This window comes from Chiloscyllium plagiosum, unplaced genomic scaffold, assembly GCF_037043375.1.
Source record: "Chiloscyllium plagiosum isolate Xiang-an unplaced genomic scaffold, Cpla_swu_hap1 HiC_scaffold_42, whole genome shotgun sequence".
NCBI lineage: Eukaryota > Metazoa > Chordata > Chondrichthyes > Orectolobiformes > Hemiscylliidae > Chiloscyllium > Chiloscyllium plagiosum.
In genome coordinates this window covers 104,089,026-104,104,747 of record NW_028270180.1, presented here as the reverse complement: position 1 = coordinate 104,104,747, position 15,722 = coordinate 104,089,026, and positions in this window count along the sequence as shown.

The window sequence follows — 15,722 nt, the reverse complement described above, 5'->3', positions numbered from 1 at the left end:
ACGATCATGCTGGAGTCTGTCAAGATAAGGACCCAAAACCCAAGATCCAACAGAGGAGATTAAACCTTGGAATACATAAACACACAACTCACATGGGCCCCCACGTGTTACAGCCTCTTGACCAGGCCTCAAGCCTCAGAACATTTATCGCCTGTAAAGATTTTTCTTCTCCAAGGTTTTCCTCGTTCTTACCATTTTGGATGTTCACGTGGCAGCTTACCCAACAGAGGTTTGCTCCAGATAAAAGAGAGAAATAATTAGTTGAAAAGGAACCAAGAGCATTTTGACGGAACATTACACAGTAAGATCATGAGTTTAACTCACCCACCTATCCCATCAGCAATGCATTGCATGGCATCACAGCAACATTTACAGATAAACAAAACATAAGGGAACATTTAACCAGAGGCTTGAAATATCTTCAATCTCTTCGTATCGACAGAGGGAAAACAGAGGTCAAGATAAAGTTGACACTTTCTTCTTCAGATTTATTCTCAGTAAAGTATTGTTGACTCCACCTCTGCAATCTCAGACACTTCGTCATGTATGTGAGTCTGTTCCCTGTGGAGGCCTCTATGCTATTGTGATGATATTTCCCAGGACAGGAGATTTTTTGGATCCCGTTGGCCTTTGAGATGTCAATTCGCAAGGCACGGATTTAAACAGGGATGGACAACGGTAAAGATCACACAACACCAGGTAATAGTTCAACAGATTTGTTTGGAAGCACTAGCTTTCTGAGCGCCGCTCCTTCATCAGCTAACTCTTGATCAGGATTTGAAGACATTGAATTTATAACAAAAGGCTACAGTGTCATGCAACTGAAATGATATATTGAACAAACTTAGATCGCTGATAAGTCTTCCATGTTTTAGAATAAGTCGCAGGTTTCGGTTCAATAGCAGCTAAATCCCAAAACTGATTTTAAGTAACATTCCTGAGACAACTCACTGTTATATTAAAAGGATGACATATCAGCAAGGACAATACATTAAAGTTGTAATGTTAGTATATGTGTGTCAACCAATTTGAGTCAGAATGGTTCTATTTCCCAAGTAAGAATTTAAAATATCTTATATGGATTGTCTGTCTGCATTGATTGCCTTTCGATTCCATGATTTTTCACACAAAATGAGATATGTCTGCAAATATTATTCTGTACATGAATATCCAACCAATAGGCTTAGATATGTGCGTGAGTGCACGAGAGAGAAGATGTGAGTGTGAGCCTGTGAGTGTGTGAGTATGAGTTACCTGAACCTGTGTGTGTTTGCATGTGTGCAAGCTTGGCACTGTTTGTGCGTGAGTATCACACTTTGTTAACTCGACTGCGAGAGTGTGCGTGGTATGAGTGTTGCGGGTACATTGTGTGTCAGAAGAGAGACGGTGTGTATGACAGAGGTTACGCGTGAATGTGTGAATGCATGAGAATATGTGTGCTTGTACGTGTGTGTGAGAGAGTATATCGTGTAGTCGTCTCAGGAATAAACAATGAAAGTTTAAAGACTAAATGAATGAAATAAAGAATGAAAGTAAGAATGAATGAATTAACAGAAGAGTGAAAGAAGGGGAAAGAAAGGAAGAAAGAAGGGAAGCAAGAAAGAAAGTAAGAAAAAAGGAAGAAAGAAAGAAGGAAACAAAGAAAGGACGGAAGAAAGAAAGGAAGAATGAAATGAAGGAAGAAAGGGATGTAAAAAGAAATGATGCAAGAGTGAAAGAAGGAGACAGAGTGAAAGAAACAAAGAAAAAAGAGAGAATGTAGGAATAAGAAAGAATTAAAGGAAAAATGAATGAACTAATAAAAGAACGAATGAAAGAGCGATAGAAGGAGGAAAAAAGAAAGAATGAATGAAAGAGAGAAAGAAAGGAAGAAAGTAAGAAAGAAATAATGAATGAAAGAAAGAGAAGAAGGACGGAAAGAAGAAAGAAAAGAAGAAACAAAAAAAAAGGAAGGAAGGAAGAAAGAAATAAATGAAAGAAGAAAAAGACCGAAAGAAATAGTGAAAGAAAGAATGAAAGAGCGAAAGAAGCAGAAAGAAAGGCAGGAAGATAGAAGTAACGAAAGAAAGAAAGAAAACAAAAGTAAGAATGAAAGGAAGGAAGTAAAAGAGGAAGAAAAGAAGAATGAAATTAAGGAAGAAAGAAAAAATAAATAATAAGAGAACGAAAGAGAAGGAATGACATAAATGCAGAAAGAAGGAGTAAATAAGAAAGAAAGAGCAAAAAAGCGAAAGAAATCATGACAGAATATATAACCATAATGTAGATAGGGTAACACTGTCAACAACGATGGATATCAATAATCCAGCGGACGTAATGTTTTGGATAGACAGACACAAAAGCAAAGCTAGTGTCATAACTATGCTTTATAGAAAGACAAAGACAGGGGTGACAACCTTCAAAATCTTAGCGTGGAATCAGAATTAATGAAAGAGATAGTGAAAAGAGAACTGTTCGTAAACCTCCTAACCGTGGTTTTGGTGTTAGGGCAGTGTCAGGGAAGACAAACTGAAAATCCCTTTAAGAACTCAGCAGGTCTGACACTGTGTGTGGACGGACAAAGTTTGAGATCTTCAAAATTCAAATCTACTGGGGGAACCATATGTGCAACAGAACTTTATCAGACAAACCTGTCTTATGTTTTTTGTGTGTGCTTTTCAGAAGATTGCCAAGGGATACAAACTTTTATAGAATCTCTACAGTATGGAAATAGGCCAATTGACACAACAAGTCCTACACTGACAGTCCAAAGAGTAACCCCCCCAGCTATTTTCACATACCTAATCACTCGACATTAACCCATGACTAATGCCCATACCGTACACATCGCTGAGCACTCGGCAACTCACCTAACCTGCATGTCATTGGTTCCGGAAGGAAACCGAAGTGCACAGATGAAACCAAGCAGACACGAGGAGCGTACATAAATCCCACAGAGACAATCGCCTGAAGTTGAAAGCGAACCCAGTTTTCTGGCACTGTAAAACAGCATACAAGCTATCTTAGATCCATCATTGTGTAATGAAATGGCTTAAATGAGTAATGTTGGAGGGAGAAAAATAAATGACCCTACGTAAAACCGTGATATCGAGGAATTTAAAGGTAATATGAATTTTGATTATGACCATTCCAAACACAAACAATAATCCAACACTGCAACAAAGCCAAATGCACTGGCATGAGGAGGGAACTGACGATAATTAGATAAACTGACTGCAAGGTCCACTGCAATGAACAGTATAAAACAGGTCAAGTATTCATTTAAAGTGATCAACGAAAGGACAGTTCATTGAAAACCATTGTAGGAAACTCCAGAATGACAGTTCTCCTATGAATTGCACTGCTGTCGATACCCAGAAGATTATTGATCGCTGCTGCATAGTGTAATCTATCAGCCTAGTTTTGTGCCTGCACCATGTCCGATTAAGATCGTATCACGGCAAGTTCAAACATGCTGTGGGAATTCTGGGAGGCAAGTGACTACATGCTCAGGCTGTAAGGCATGATGTGGACTGGGTTGAAACTTTATTGCTGGAACAGCACAGCAGGTCAGGAAGCATCCATGGAACAGGAGATTCGACGTTTCGGGCACAGGCCCTTCTTCAGGAAGAAGGGCCTGTGCCCGAAACGTCGAATTTCCTGTTCTCTGGATGCTACCTGACCTGCTGTGCTGTTCCAGCAATAAAGTTTCAACTTTGATCTCCAGCATCTGCAGACCTCACTTTCTCCTCGATGATGTGGACTGGGTATATTTCCGCGGACAGAATCTGCACTCTCGTAGTCATATTATGCTAATCGCTGATCTAAACCCCTGGAAAAGACACAGAGGGATTTAGCTGCTTTTGGAGTCGTTAGAATCAGGGAAGGTCCCAGAGGACTGGAACATGGCAGCCATTTTCAAAAAAGGAGTAAGGCAAAAGACAGAAAACGTCAGACTGCTTCGCCTAATGTATGACCTGGCTAAGATCCTTGGAATCCTTTGTAAAGGATGAAATTTCTGTATACTTGGGTGTGTTACGATAAAATAAACAAAGTCTGCATGGTTTCGTCAAGGGGAAGTAATGCGTGACAAATCGAATACGGTTCTTTGAAAAATTAACCAGCATGTTAGAACAAGGAGAGCCAATAGCTGTTATCTACCTGGACATCAACATGGTTTTTGAAAGGTGTTGTATAGGAGGCTACTGAGTGAGATAAGAGGCCATGGTGTTAGAGACAAAGCACTGGCATGGTAGAATCTCAGCTATCCGGCTCAAAGCAGAGAATGGAGATGAACCTGTCCTTTTCAGGACGGCAGCCAGTGACAAGTGATGCTCTGCAAAGCTCAGTGTTGGAAAGATAGCTTATCACTTTATACGTTAACCATCGAGATGAAGGAACTGAAAACATTCTGACTAAGGTTGCAGAAGATACAAATCTAGGTTGGGGCACGGATAGCCTTGAGGAGGCGGGGAGGCCTCAGAAGGTTTTGTACAGTTTAGGAGAGTGGGCAAAGTGGAGTACAACGTTAGAAAGTGAGGTACTGCATTTCGGTAGGAAGAATAGACACATGAAGAATGTCTAAATAGGGAGAAAGTTCCGAAGTCTGAAGTGTAAAAAAACATTGGGCGTTCCAGGTCTGAACTGACTCAAGTTAAACTTGCAGTTTGAATCAGTTGTTCGGAACGCAAATGCAATTTTGCCATTTATTTTGTTAAGACTTGAATATAAAAAAAGAAAGATGATCCCGAATGATGGGCTTTAGATCAAAATATTGATTGTCCTGCTTTTGAATGCTACCGGATCCTACTGTGCTTTTCCAGCACCACATCCTCGACTTTGATCTCTGCCATCTGCAATCCTCATTTTCTCCATTTAAAAGGAAGGTTGTACTTCAGAGGCTCTCTAAGGAAATTTTCAGACATTACTTGGAGTAATGTGCACAGATTTGAGAGCCATAATTCAGAAGGGAGTACTGGCCCTGGAACATGGTCAGAGGGTGTTCACAAGAATAGCGCGAGGAATGAAAACCTTTACACATGTATAACACTTGAGGCCGATCGTTTTATACCACTTGGAGCTGAGAAACATCAGATTTGTGTGACCAAATTGAAACATATCGAATACCAAATGACGTGTACAGAACAGAGGTTTGGAAAATGTTTCCAAAGTTAGGAGAGACAACAATGCGAGGGCATAGCATTTGAGTAAAGGGTAGACATTTGGAGAGGAGGTAACGAAAAAGATGTTCAGTCACAGAGTAGAGAATCTATGGATTTCGTTGCCACAGAGGGCTGTAGAGGCTATGTCAATGAGTATGTTTAAGACTGAGATATCTAGTTTATTCAGTATCAATGAGGAGGAGAAGGGACTTGAGAAACTTATCACGAATAATTGAATTAGTATTCAGGCTCGATGGGCTGAATGGCCAAATTTTGGGCTCCTATATGTAACAGTCGTAAATGTTGCTTCCACTTCAGAGATTCCCCCATCTCCCGAATAATCATCTGCCTTCCCCAAAAGCATTGGCTCTCAAATTCTGTACGGTTAATATCAGTGGTGGTATAATTGGATTGTTTTGTTAATGATTACCAGCGCATTCATCCGGTGACAGTCGAAACAGCACTTCTAACCTCCTATCTTAAGGAGGCCTATACTTGCATTGCGAGCAATTCAAATGTGGCTGAGAGGGATGAAAGGATTACCAAATGAGGAAAAATTAGGTTTTCATTTATTGGCGTTTAGGTAAGTGTATGTACATCTCATAAAAACAGGATTCATAATTAGATGGGACTCGATATGTTAGCCGCTGAGAGGAATGCTTTCTCTTGTGCGGGAATCTTAAACAAGTAAACTCTGTTTTCGAATTGAGCATGGGTTTCCGACAGAGATGAGAAACATTTAACTAAAAGGATTTTATGTGATACAAGGCTGGCATACTGAAAATATTCAAGGCTCAGGAACAGATTTTTCATTAAAAGGGATAGTTAATGAATTTAGTAATAAAGGTATCAGATGATGGGGCATGGTCGATAGCCCGAGTGATCCAATAACGCTCCTATTACTCTTGTACTGACTAGTCCATCGTTACAACAAATACACACTGATTTCCAGTATCGTCTGAAAATTTATTATTCATGTCCCTATATTTCATCTGTATCACGGATATGATTCAGGACCGAAGAACCCAGGAATGAGCCCAGTCTAACGTCACTCGATACAATAATCATGTCACAGTGAAAAAAAAATAATTGACATCGAGTCAATTTTAGATGGAAGTTGAAATGTCAGGGCGGAGTTTAAGAGCTTTACTTGTATGGCCAGTGAACCCTGTCGGATTTTGTAGACCATTTTGTAAATTTTCTACTTGAGTATAAGATCGTGAATGAAGGGCCATGATCACAAATAGTTCCTCATAAATACAGTTGGGAAACAAAGAGAAATGCCATTATTTTGTATGGCTGGTGTTTGGAGCTCATCATAACCAGAAATGTTTCAAATATTAACCTGAGATAATTTCAAAAGCAACTAACACAATTAAGGTTCGGGAAAAGCAAATGGAATGAGATGGGAAAAGGCGGAGTTGATGACAACGGAAAGTGGGAGATAAGCTGAAGACAGGGTGTGAGCGTAAATGTGTAAAGGGCTGAGCGCAGATACGCACAGAGAACAAGCACTGTTTCGAAAACGGGACAGATGAGATGAACAACAGAGAGAACGATTCACAACAGTTATCCACCTCATTATACCACAAACTGTTCGTTTTGTTAAGAAGCAGCAGCAGGCAGAGCGGATACGTCGACCAGTTGGCTGACGGGAAGGTAAATCATTTTTAAACCAAAATCTGCCCTTGTGCGTCAAGACCATCCATGTTTGTTTCAGCACCTGCAAGAGCGGGAGCACCGTTCATGGAGCTGACGTGGAGGTGACTGACTAATTTAAAAAAAAAACTTACCACAATATTAGGCGGAGTGCATGCAAAGCAGGAATGGACCCGGGACTCCTGAGTAAGAGAATTGATTTTTCGGAAGTTTGCGTTATCTAAAACAGTACTTTGGTTGTGTCTCCCTCCCATCCTCATCCTGAAACAAAAGAAAACTTTGTGCATCGGATTGGTAAGCATTTTTTAATCTTTATTTTTCTGCAGTCCCTTTGGAATTTAGAATATGGGAATGACGGTTAGGGCATTTGAATGTTCTTCTTGCAGAACATAGGAAGTAAAGGTCACCACGAGTGTCCTTGCTGACTTCGTCTGCAGGATGGGTCTAACTCGTGGTCATCGAAAACAGAGAGACAATTCTCAGATAGTACTGAGTTTTTCCAGCTCGATCAGAGGATCAGTACTGAGGCTTTGCAGCACTGCCACATGATCAGAAATGTGGTAATTAATTATTGTCAGAGAGTCAATTCTCAGGCAATGCCTCTTTCTAACAGTGTTACTTCGAAGAAGTGACACATAATTAAAACCTCATCTGTCAGCTATACCAAATATCTGAGACAGTCCGATTGAAGGATTGTCTCATTTTTGGACGTCAATACTGAACCAGTGTCCCTTATTCCGAGTTACTGCAGCTCTGTGAGGGGCCAGACCTGAGCACGTGCTGCACTTTCCAAATTTCAGTCCTGAGGGGGATATTCATTTCAGATGTTCAGTTCTGAGGCAGTGCCTGTTAGCCAGAGGAGTAATATTGATTCAGTGTCTGATTGTAACGGGTCACATTCAACGATCTTCCACACACTCAGGGCCAGTTCTGTATAAGTGCACTTTGTGAGAGTGTCAGCACTGAGGGGGGATTTTACTGTGAACGTTTCAGCACTAAGAGCGAGCCTCATGATCGGAAAGTCAATAATGAGTGATGCCTGATGTCGGCAACTCACTTCTGAGGAAATACCCCGTTGCAGGATGGCCTGTCCGCTCTGAGTCCCTCAAAATCAGGGACACAGTACTAAGGGAGGCTCTAATTATTACTGGGTCATTCGTGAGGGAGTGCCACACAATTGGACAGTCAGTCTGAGAATTTTTGCATGCCAATGGGTCAAGTTCAGATACAGTGCATAATTGTCAGAGGTATCTATAATCATTCTGACCCTCTGACAGTGCTGTACTATCTCAGTACTGTCCATCTCATGGTCTGGCACTCCCTCAATTCAGACCATCTCACCACGAAGCACTGCCTCAGTGTTGGTCATCTAGAAATGATGAATTTTCTCAGTAATACAGTCTGCCGAAAATGCCCTCCCACAAAGATAAACGTCTGACATTCCTGATTGTCTAATCATGCGGCCCTCCTTCAATTGGTGTACAGCACCCATGAATGGGAGAATTGGGCCGGGGCATCAGGATATAGGAGATTGATGCACATTGCCAAGATAGTAAGAGCACTGGAGAAGATCACTATTAAGTGGTAGACTAAGTTCATGGGCATTAATAAACAGGACATTTGCTGGGAAATTCGTTGCATGTCACCAACGATTAGAGAATTGTTTCAGAGAAGCATTAAATGGAAGAATTGCTGCACCAGTAATTGGACTAATTATTGGAGTGCACAAGAAATGTGATGAATTCTTGCAGCAGGAGAATCATTGCAGGGAACTACGAAATGGAAACATTGGGCTATGATATATCTAAAGGAAAGGATGTGGAGAAGGACATCAGATAATGTGAGAAATGGGATAGGGCATCAGTCAATGGGAAAATTATGGCAGAATATCTGTACTGTAATTGTTTGAGTGGGTACATGGAATAATATCTCTCTGTACTCTCTCTTCCTTTCTCTCTCTGTCCCTCCCTCTCTCTGTGTCCATTCCTCACATTCTCTCTCTCTTTGACTGTCCCCTCTTTGTGAGTCTACATACAGAATCCCACAAGCAGCAATGTTAAAATGGGCACTCGTTGACAGGAGGTAAATCAAATCCTGACAATCGACTTGAGGCGGGTTGGGACGTGGTCAGACCTGGATGCTTCATCCTTTTGAAGTGATGAGCACCTCTATATCCCTCAACCACAACCTGAACATTTCGACGCCCACACCTCGCATCCAATACCCTAAGATATGAACGAGTCCAACTCCCTGTCAATCTGAACAATTCCCTCCTTTCACCCTCATAACCTTATACACAGACCCACAGGAGCCCGGAGGACGGAATGAGTTTTGGACTGTGGGATGTTGGATGAGTTGGAATTCATCCTGCCTCACGAAGCTTACTGTGTTCCCTGACGATGTGACAAAACACATTAATAATTGTGGAGCAGTGGATGTGAGGTGCATGATTTCAGCAGGGAATTTGATGAGTGAGTTTTGCCGTGGTAGGCGCATACAAACAGTAAAGAATTATGGGATGCAGGGCAATTTCCTGTCTGCGGGCAGAATTGCCTGGTCCATAGACGTCAGAGAGTGCTGTGGAACCCAAGACGCGCGGCTTTCTGCAAGGCTTTGTTATGGGACCTGAGCTCTTTGTGATTTTTATGATTGATTTGGATGAGGAAGTGGAAGTTTGTGATAATCGGTTTGCCAATCAAACAAAGCTTAATAGTATTTTGGGTAGTGTTGCTGAAGGTTGCAATGCGATATTGACAGGATGCAGAACTGGACTGTTAAGTGGAAGATGGATTTCAACCGGGGAAAGTTAAAAGTGAACCATCATTAAAAAATTGGAATTTGAATACAGAATGCAGTTTTAAATGTTGGTTTCTTGACAGTGTGGAGGAACAGAGAGATCTTGGGGCCCACGTCCACAGATCCCTCAAAGGTGTCAACCAGGTTGATAGGGTTGAGCTGCAAGATTATGCTGCAGCTCTATAAAGCCCTGGTGAGACCATGCTTGGAATATTGTGTTCAGTCCTGCTTACATCATTACAGAAAGAACGTGGAAGCTTTAGAGAGGATGCAGAGAGGATTTGCTGAGTGCGAACTGTACTGGAAGGCACATCTTCTTAAGAATTTTTATGGCATCTGAGGCTTTCCTCATTGGGTAGTAGATGGATTAGAGGTGACTTCATAGAGATGCATAGGTTGATGATAGACAGAGATAGCGTGGATAGCCAGACACTTTTCCCCAGGGCAGAAATGGCGATACCAAGCGGGCATAATTTTAAAGTAATTGGCGTAAGACTGGGGGAGATGCCAGAGGTAGGTTGTTTGGAGAGGGAACTTTAGGTACGTGAAATGCAACGCCTTTGGTGGTGATCATGGAGTCATAGAGTCATGGAGATGTACAGCATGGAAACAGACACTTCGGTACAAATCATCCATCCTGACCATATATACCAACCCAATCTAGTCCCACCTGCCATCACCCGGGCCATATCCCTCCAAGCCCTTCCTACACAGATAAGCATCCAAATGTCTTTGAAATGTTGCAATTGTATTAGCCTCCACCACTTCCTCTGGCAGCTCATTCCATACACGTACCACCCTCTGTGTGAAAAAGCTGCCCTTCTTTTATATCATTCCCCTCTCAAACTAAACCCTCTAGTTCGGGACTAACTGACCCCAGGGAAAATACGTTGCATATTTACCTTATCCATGCCCCTCATAATTTTGTAAAACCCAGGTAAGGTCACCCCTCGGCCTCCAACACTCCAGGGAAAACAGCCCCAGCCTTTTCAGCCTCTTGCTATAGCTCAAATTCTCCAAACCTAGGAAAATCCCTATATATCTTTTCTCAATCCTTTCAAGTTTCACAACATTTTTCCGATAGGATGAAGACCAGAATTGCACGCAATATTCCAACAGTGGCCGTAGCGAATGTCCTGTCCAACAGCAATATGACCTAACAACACCTACACTCAATATACTGACCAATGAAGGGAAGCATACCAAACGTCTTCTTCACGAACCTATGAACCTGCGGCTCCACTTGCAAGGAGTTATGAAACTGCACTCCAAGGTCTCTTTGTTCAGCAACACTCCCTAAATCGAGACAGATACATCCGGGACATTTAAGCGACTGTTGTGTAGGCACATGGAAGATAGTAAAATGAAGGTTATGTAGATTAGTTAGATTTTAGATTAGGATAAAAAGTCGGCAAAACATTAAAGACCGAGTGGATTGTACTTTGCTGTGCTGTTCTAAATTCTATGTATAGAGATAACCACCGTCCGCATTCCAACGATGACAGGTCGTAGCGTGGACCATTGATGCACAGTGCGATTCCACAGGATCGTCCCTTCGTGCAGCATGATGTAATCAAACTCCACTTTATATCCAACATGAGGCTTTGGTTTTAATTCGAATTTATTTGAAGAATATCACCTCGTCTCTTCAATGATCTGTTTTTGAAGATGTAACTTTGTCAAAGGAAGTGATTGGAATTGAGCCGAGATCGGATATTTCACATCCCAGTTCTCTCCCCAGACCCTACACCAGCTCCTGTCTCAATTTCCCTGCCCAGCTACAAAGAACCATTTTCTACTTCGATCGCGCTGCATTCCAAAACACACTCTCTCTTTTTGTCTGCATCGTTTGTGTTTTTAACCAGATTCTCCAATAAACAGTAAGCTTCTGCTGTCAAATATGTCTATCACCACCCACTTCAAATAACCACGAGTGACATTGCAGTGTTTGAAATAGATTTAGTGGTTCAAAAACCAATGAAAGAGAGCTCGAGAGCATTCCAGAGAAGGGACAGAGAAAGATAGAGGAATGGAGGGAGATGAATAGGGGTGGGGGTAGGGGTGGGGGGTGGAGAGAGAGGGGGAGAGCGAAAGATAGAGATACATTCGTGAACCGTGGATGACAGGAGAAATTGTATGACTATCCAAAAGGAAAAGGGAAACGTACATAAGGTCGAGGCAGCTAAGAAGAGAACGGGCCCTGTGAGAAAATCGGAAGAATAAGACAAGTCTTAAAGGATGATTAAAGAGGGCTAAAAGGGGTCATGAAATAGCTTTAGCGAGCAGAATTAAGGAGAATCCAAAGCATTTTATTCTTATAAAAGAAGCAAGAGGATAACTAGAGAAAGGATTGGTCCACTAAAAGATAACGAAGGAAGGCTGTGTGTGGAAGCTGAGAGAATGGGTGAGCTTCAGAATGATTACTTTGCATCAATGTTCACTGAGGAGAGGAACAGGATGAATGTTGAGATTAGAGATAGAAGTTTGATTAGTCTCGATCACGTTGACATAAGTAGGGAAGATGTGTTGGGTCGGCTAGAGGTGATGAAAGTGGACAAATCCCCAGGACTCGATGGGATGTATCCCAGGTTGCTGAGGGAGGCGAGAGATGAGATAGCTGGGTCCCTGAAATATCTTTGTGGCATCCTTAAATGCAGGTTAGGTGCCGGAGGATTGGAGGGTTGCTCATGTTGTCTCCCTGTACAAGAATGGTGGTAGGGATATTCTGGGTAACTACAGACCAGTGAGCCTGGCGTCCATGGTGGGAACGTTTCTGGAGAAGATACTGAGGGATAGGATCTTTATCAGTGATAGGCTACATGGTTTTGTGCGGGGAAGATCGTGCCTTACCAACTTAACAGAGTTCTTCGAGGAATTGAGAAAGTTGATAGATGAACAAAGGGCTGTTGATGTCATATACATGGACTTTAGTACGGCGTTTGATAAGGTTCCCCATGCTATAGACGAATGGAGAAATTGAAGTCATATTATATGCATGGTGTTCCAGCTATGTAGATAAAGAAATGGTTGAGTAAGAGGAGACAGAGAGTCGTAGCTAAAGGGATCTTCTCGAAATGGAGAAAGGTGACCAGTGGTGTTCCACAGGTTACAAACAACACTGTTGTTTGTAATATGCATAAATGATCTGGAAGCGGGCACTGTTGGTATGATGAGGATGTTTGCAGATGACACGAAAATTGGTGGAGGAGCAGAAAGCATAAGAGATCGTCAAAGAACACGGGAGGGTATAGTAGACAGCAGAGTTGGGTGGAAATGTGGCAGATGGTTTTCAATCCAGACAAATGAGAGGTGATGCATTTAGGCAAGACTAATTCTAGAGTGAACTACACAATGAACGGAACAGCCTTGCGAAACGTTAATGAGCAGAAAGATCTGTGAGTGCAGGTCCATTGTACCCTGAAGGGTGCCGCACAGGTGGATAGAGTGGTCAAGAAGGCATACAGTATGCTTTCCTTCATTGGACGTGATATTGAGTATAAGAGCTGGCAAGTCATGTTAACATTGTACATAACGTTGGTTCGGCCGCATTTTGAATACTGTGTACAGTTCTGGTCGCCACATTTCCAAAAGGATGTGGAGTCTTTGGAGAGTGTGCAGAGACAGTTTTCGAGAATGTTTTCTGGTATGGAATCTGCTAGCTATAAAGAAAGGTTGAGTAGGGTAGGTTTATTTTCATTAGGAAAAAGAGATTGAGGGAGGACATGATTGAGGTTTATAAAATCATGAAGGGTATAGACAGGGTGGATAAAGACAACCTTTTTCCCAGGGTAAAGGATTCAATTATGAGAGGTCACGCTTTCAAGGTGAGAGGTGGGAAGTTTAACGGGGATACACAAGGCAAGTACTTTACACATAGGATGGTGGGCGTTTGGAACGCGTTTCCAGCAAAAGTGGTAGAGGCAGGCACGGTAGATTCATTTAACATGCATCTGGATAAGTGCATGTGTCGGTGGGGAGTAGAGGGGTACAGATGCTTAGGAATTGACAGACAGGTTTAGGAAGTACATTTGGATCAGCTCAGGCTTGGAGGGCTGAAGGGCAGTTCCAGGGCTGTAAATTTCTTTGTTCTTTGTTCCTTGAGAAGGGAGATGGACAGAGAGAGCGAGAAAGAGAGAGAAAGAGAGAGACAGAGAGGTGCAAAGGACCCCCTCCAGACATTCACGGAATTGAAATGGGTAACCTGTGTCTAACTTATCCAATCATCATGTTCCACCACTCTAGCTGATAAACAACTCACAAATTATATGAGATGAGAACAAATCTTTGGAGAGTTTTATTATTAAAGGTTTTAATGCCCCCCTCGGCGACTCCTGTGGTAGGACACTCACTGGAGGTTGATGTATTTTGTCAAATCCCAAGTATCCCGTTGATTGGAGTCAAACCTAATATAAATGCGACCGGGTCACAATCAGTCAGGAGTCAGTTAAAGTAAGGCCCCGAAACCCAGAATCTCACAGAGGAGATTAAACCTTGGGATAAATAAACACACAACTCGCATGAGCTCACATGTGGTGCAGCGTGTTGACAAGGCCTCAAGGCTCAAGACCTTTCTCCCCCTCTGAAGATTGTTCTTGTCCAAGGCTTTCCTCGCTCATATCATTTTGGATGTTCCCGTTGCAGCTTCCCCTACACATGTTGCTCTGGATAAATTAGAGAAAAGAATAGTTGAAAAGGGGACCGAGAGCATGTTGAAGGAAAATTAGACAACGAAATAATGCATTTAAATTCACCCACCTCCCCATCAACAATGTCGTGTATGACATCACAACAACATTGAAATATAATGAAAACATAAGAGATCACTTAACCAGAGGCTTGAGAAATGTTGAACTTCTCTGTATAGACAGAGTTAGAACAGATTTTGAGATAAAGTTGACAGTTTCTTTTCCAGGTTTATTCTCAATGAAGCGTAGTTGATTCCACCTCTGCAATCTCAGTCACTGTCTTTCAGTTTGTTCCCTTTTGAGACGTTTATGCTAGTGTGATTTTATTTCTTGGGTCAGGAGATTTTTTGGATTCTCCTGGTCATTGAGATGTTAATTCCCAAGACATTGTATCGCCTGAGTTGAACTGGGGTGAACAATCTTAACATTACACAGCACCAGGTAATAGTTCAATAGGTTTGTTTGGAAGCACTAGCTTTCAGACCGCTGCTCCTTCATCAGCTAACATGTTGATCAGGATGATAAGACATCGCATTTGGAACAACAGATTACAGTGTCATCCAACTGAAATGATACACTGAACAACCCCATGCTGCTGATATGTGTTCCATCTTTTCGAAAAGGTTGCAGGTTTCAGTTCAATAATATCTAAATCCCCAAAATTATTTTAAGTCATACTTTCGAGAGAATACATTAAAGGTGTAAGATTAGTGTCTGTGTGTCACTCAATCTTGAGACAGTATGGTTCTATTTCCAAATTAAGTATTCATAATATCTTACATTGATGGTCTGTCTGCATTGACTGCCTCTCTATTCGGTGCTTTTGACCAAAATGAGATGTGTCTGTACGCATTATTCTGCACATGGACGTTCAATCAATAGAGTTAGATGTATGCCTGTGAGTGAGGGAGTGTGAGTTACGTGCTTGTTTGCAGGTGTGCATGCTTGGCAGAGCATGTGCATGTGTATCACACTGTGTGAACTCGTTTGCGAGAGTGTACGTGGTGTATAATGTCACTGGATACTATGTCTTTGAGGGAGATCGTGTGTGTGTGAAAGAGAGTATATAGTGTAGAGGTCTCGGAAATAAACAAAGAAAGAAAGAAAGAAAGAAAGAAAGAAAGAAAGAAAGAAAGAAAGAAAGAAAGAAAGAAAGAAAGAAAGAAAGAAAGAAAGAAAGAAAGAAAGGAAGGAAGGAAGGAAGAAAGAATGAGAAAAAACGAGGAAAAGAATGAAAAAGACAAAGGTGAAGAAGGAAAGAATGAAAGAGTGAAAGAAGGAAAAAGAATGAAAGAAAGAAAGCGAGAAAGAAATGAAGGATGTGAGGAAGAACGAAAGAAAGGGAGGAAGAAAAAAAGAAAGAATGAAAGAAAGAAAAAAGAAAGAGAGAGAAAGAAGGGAAGGAAGGGAGGAAAAAAGGAAAAAGTAGAAAGAAAGAATG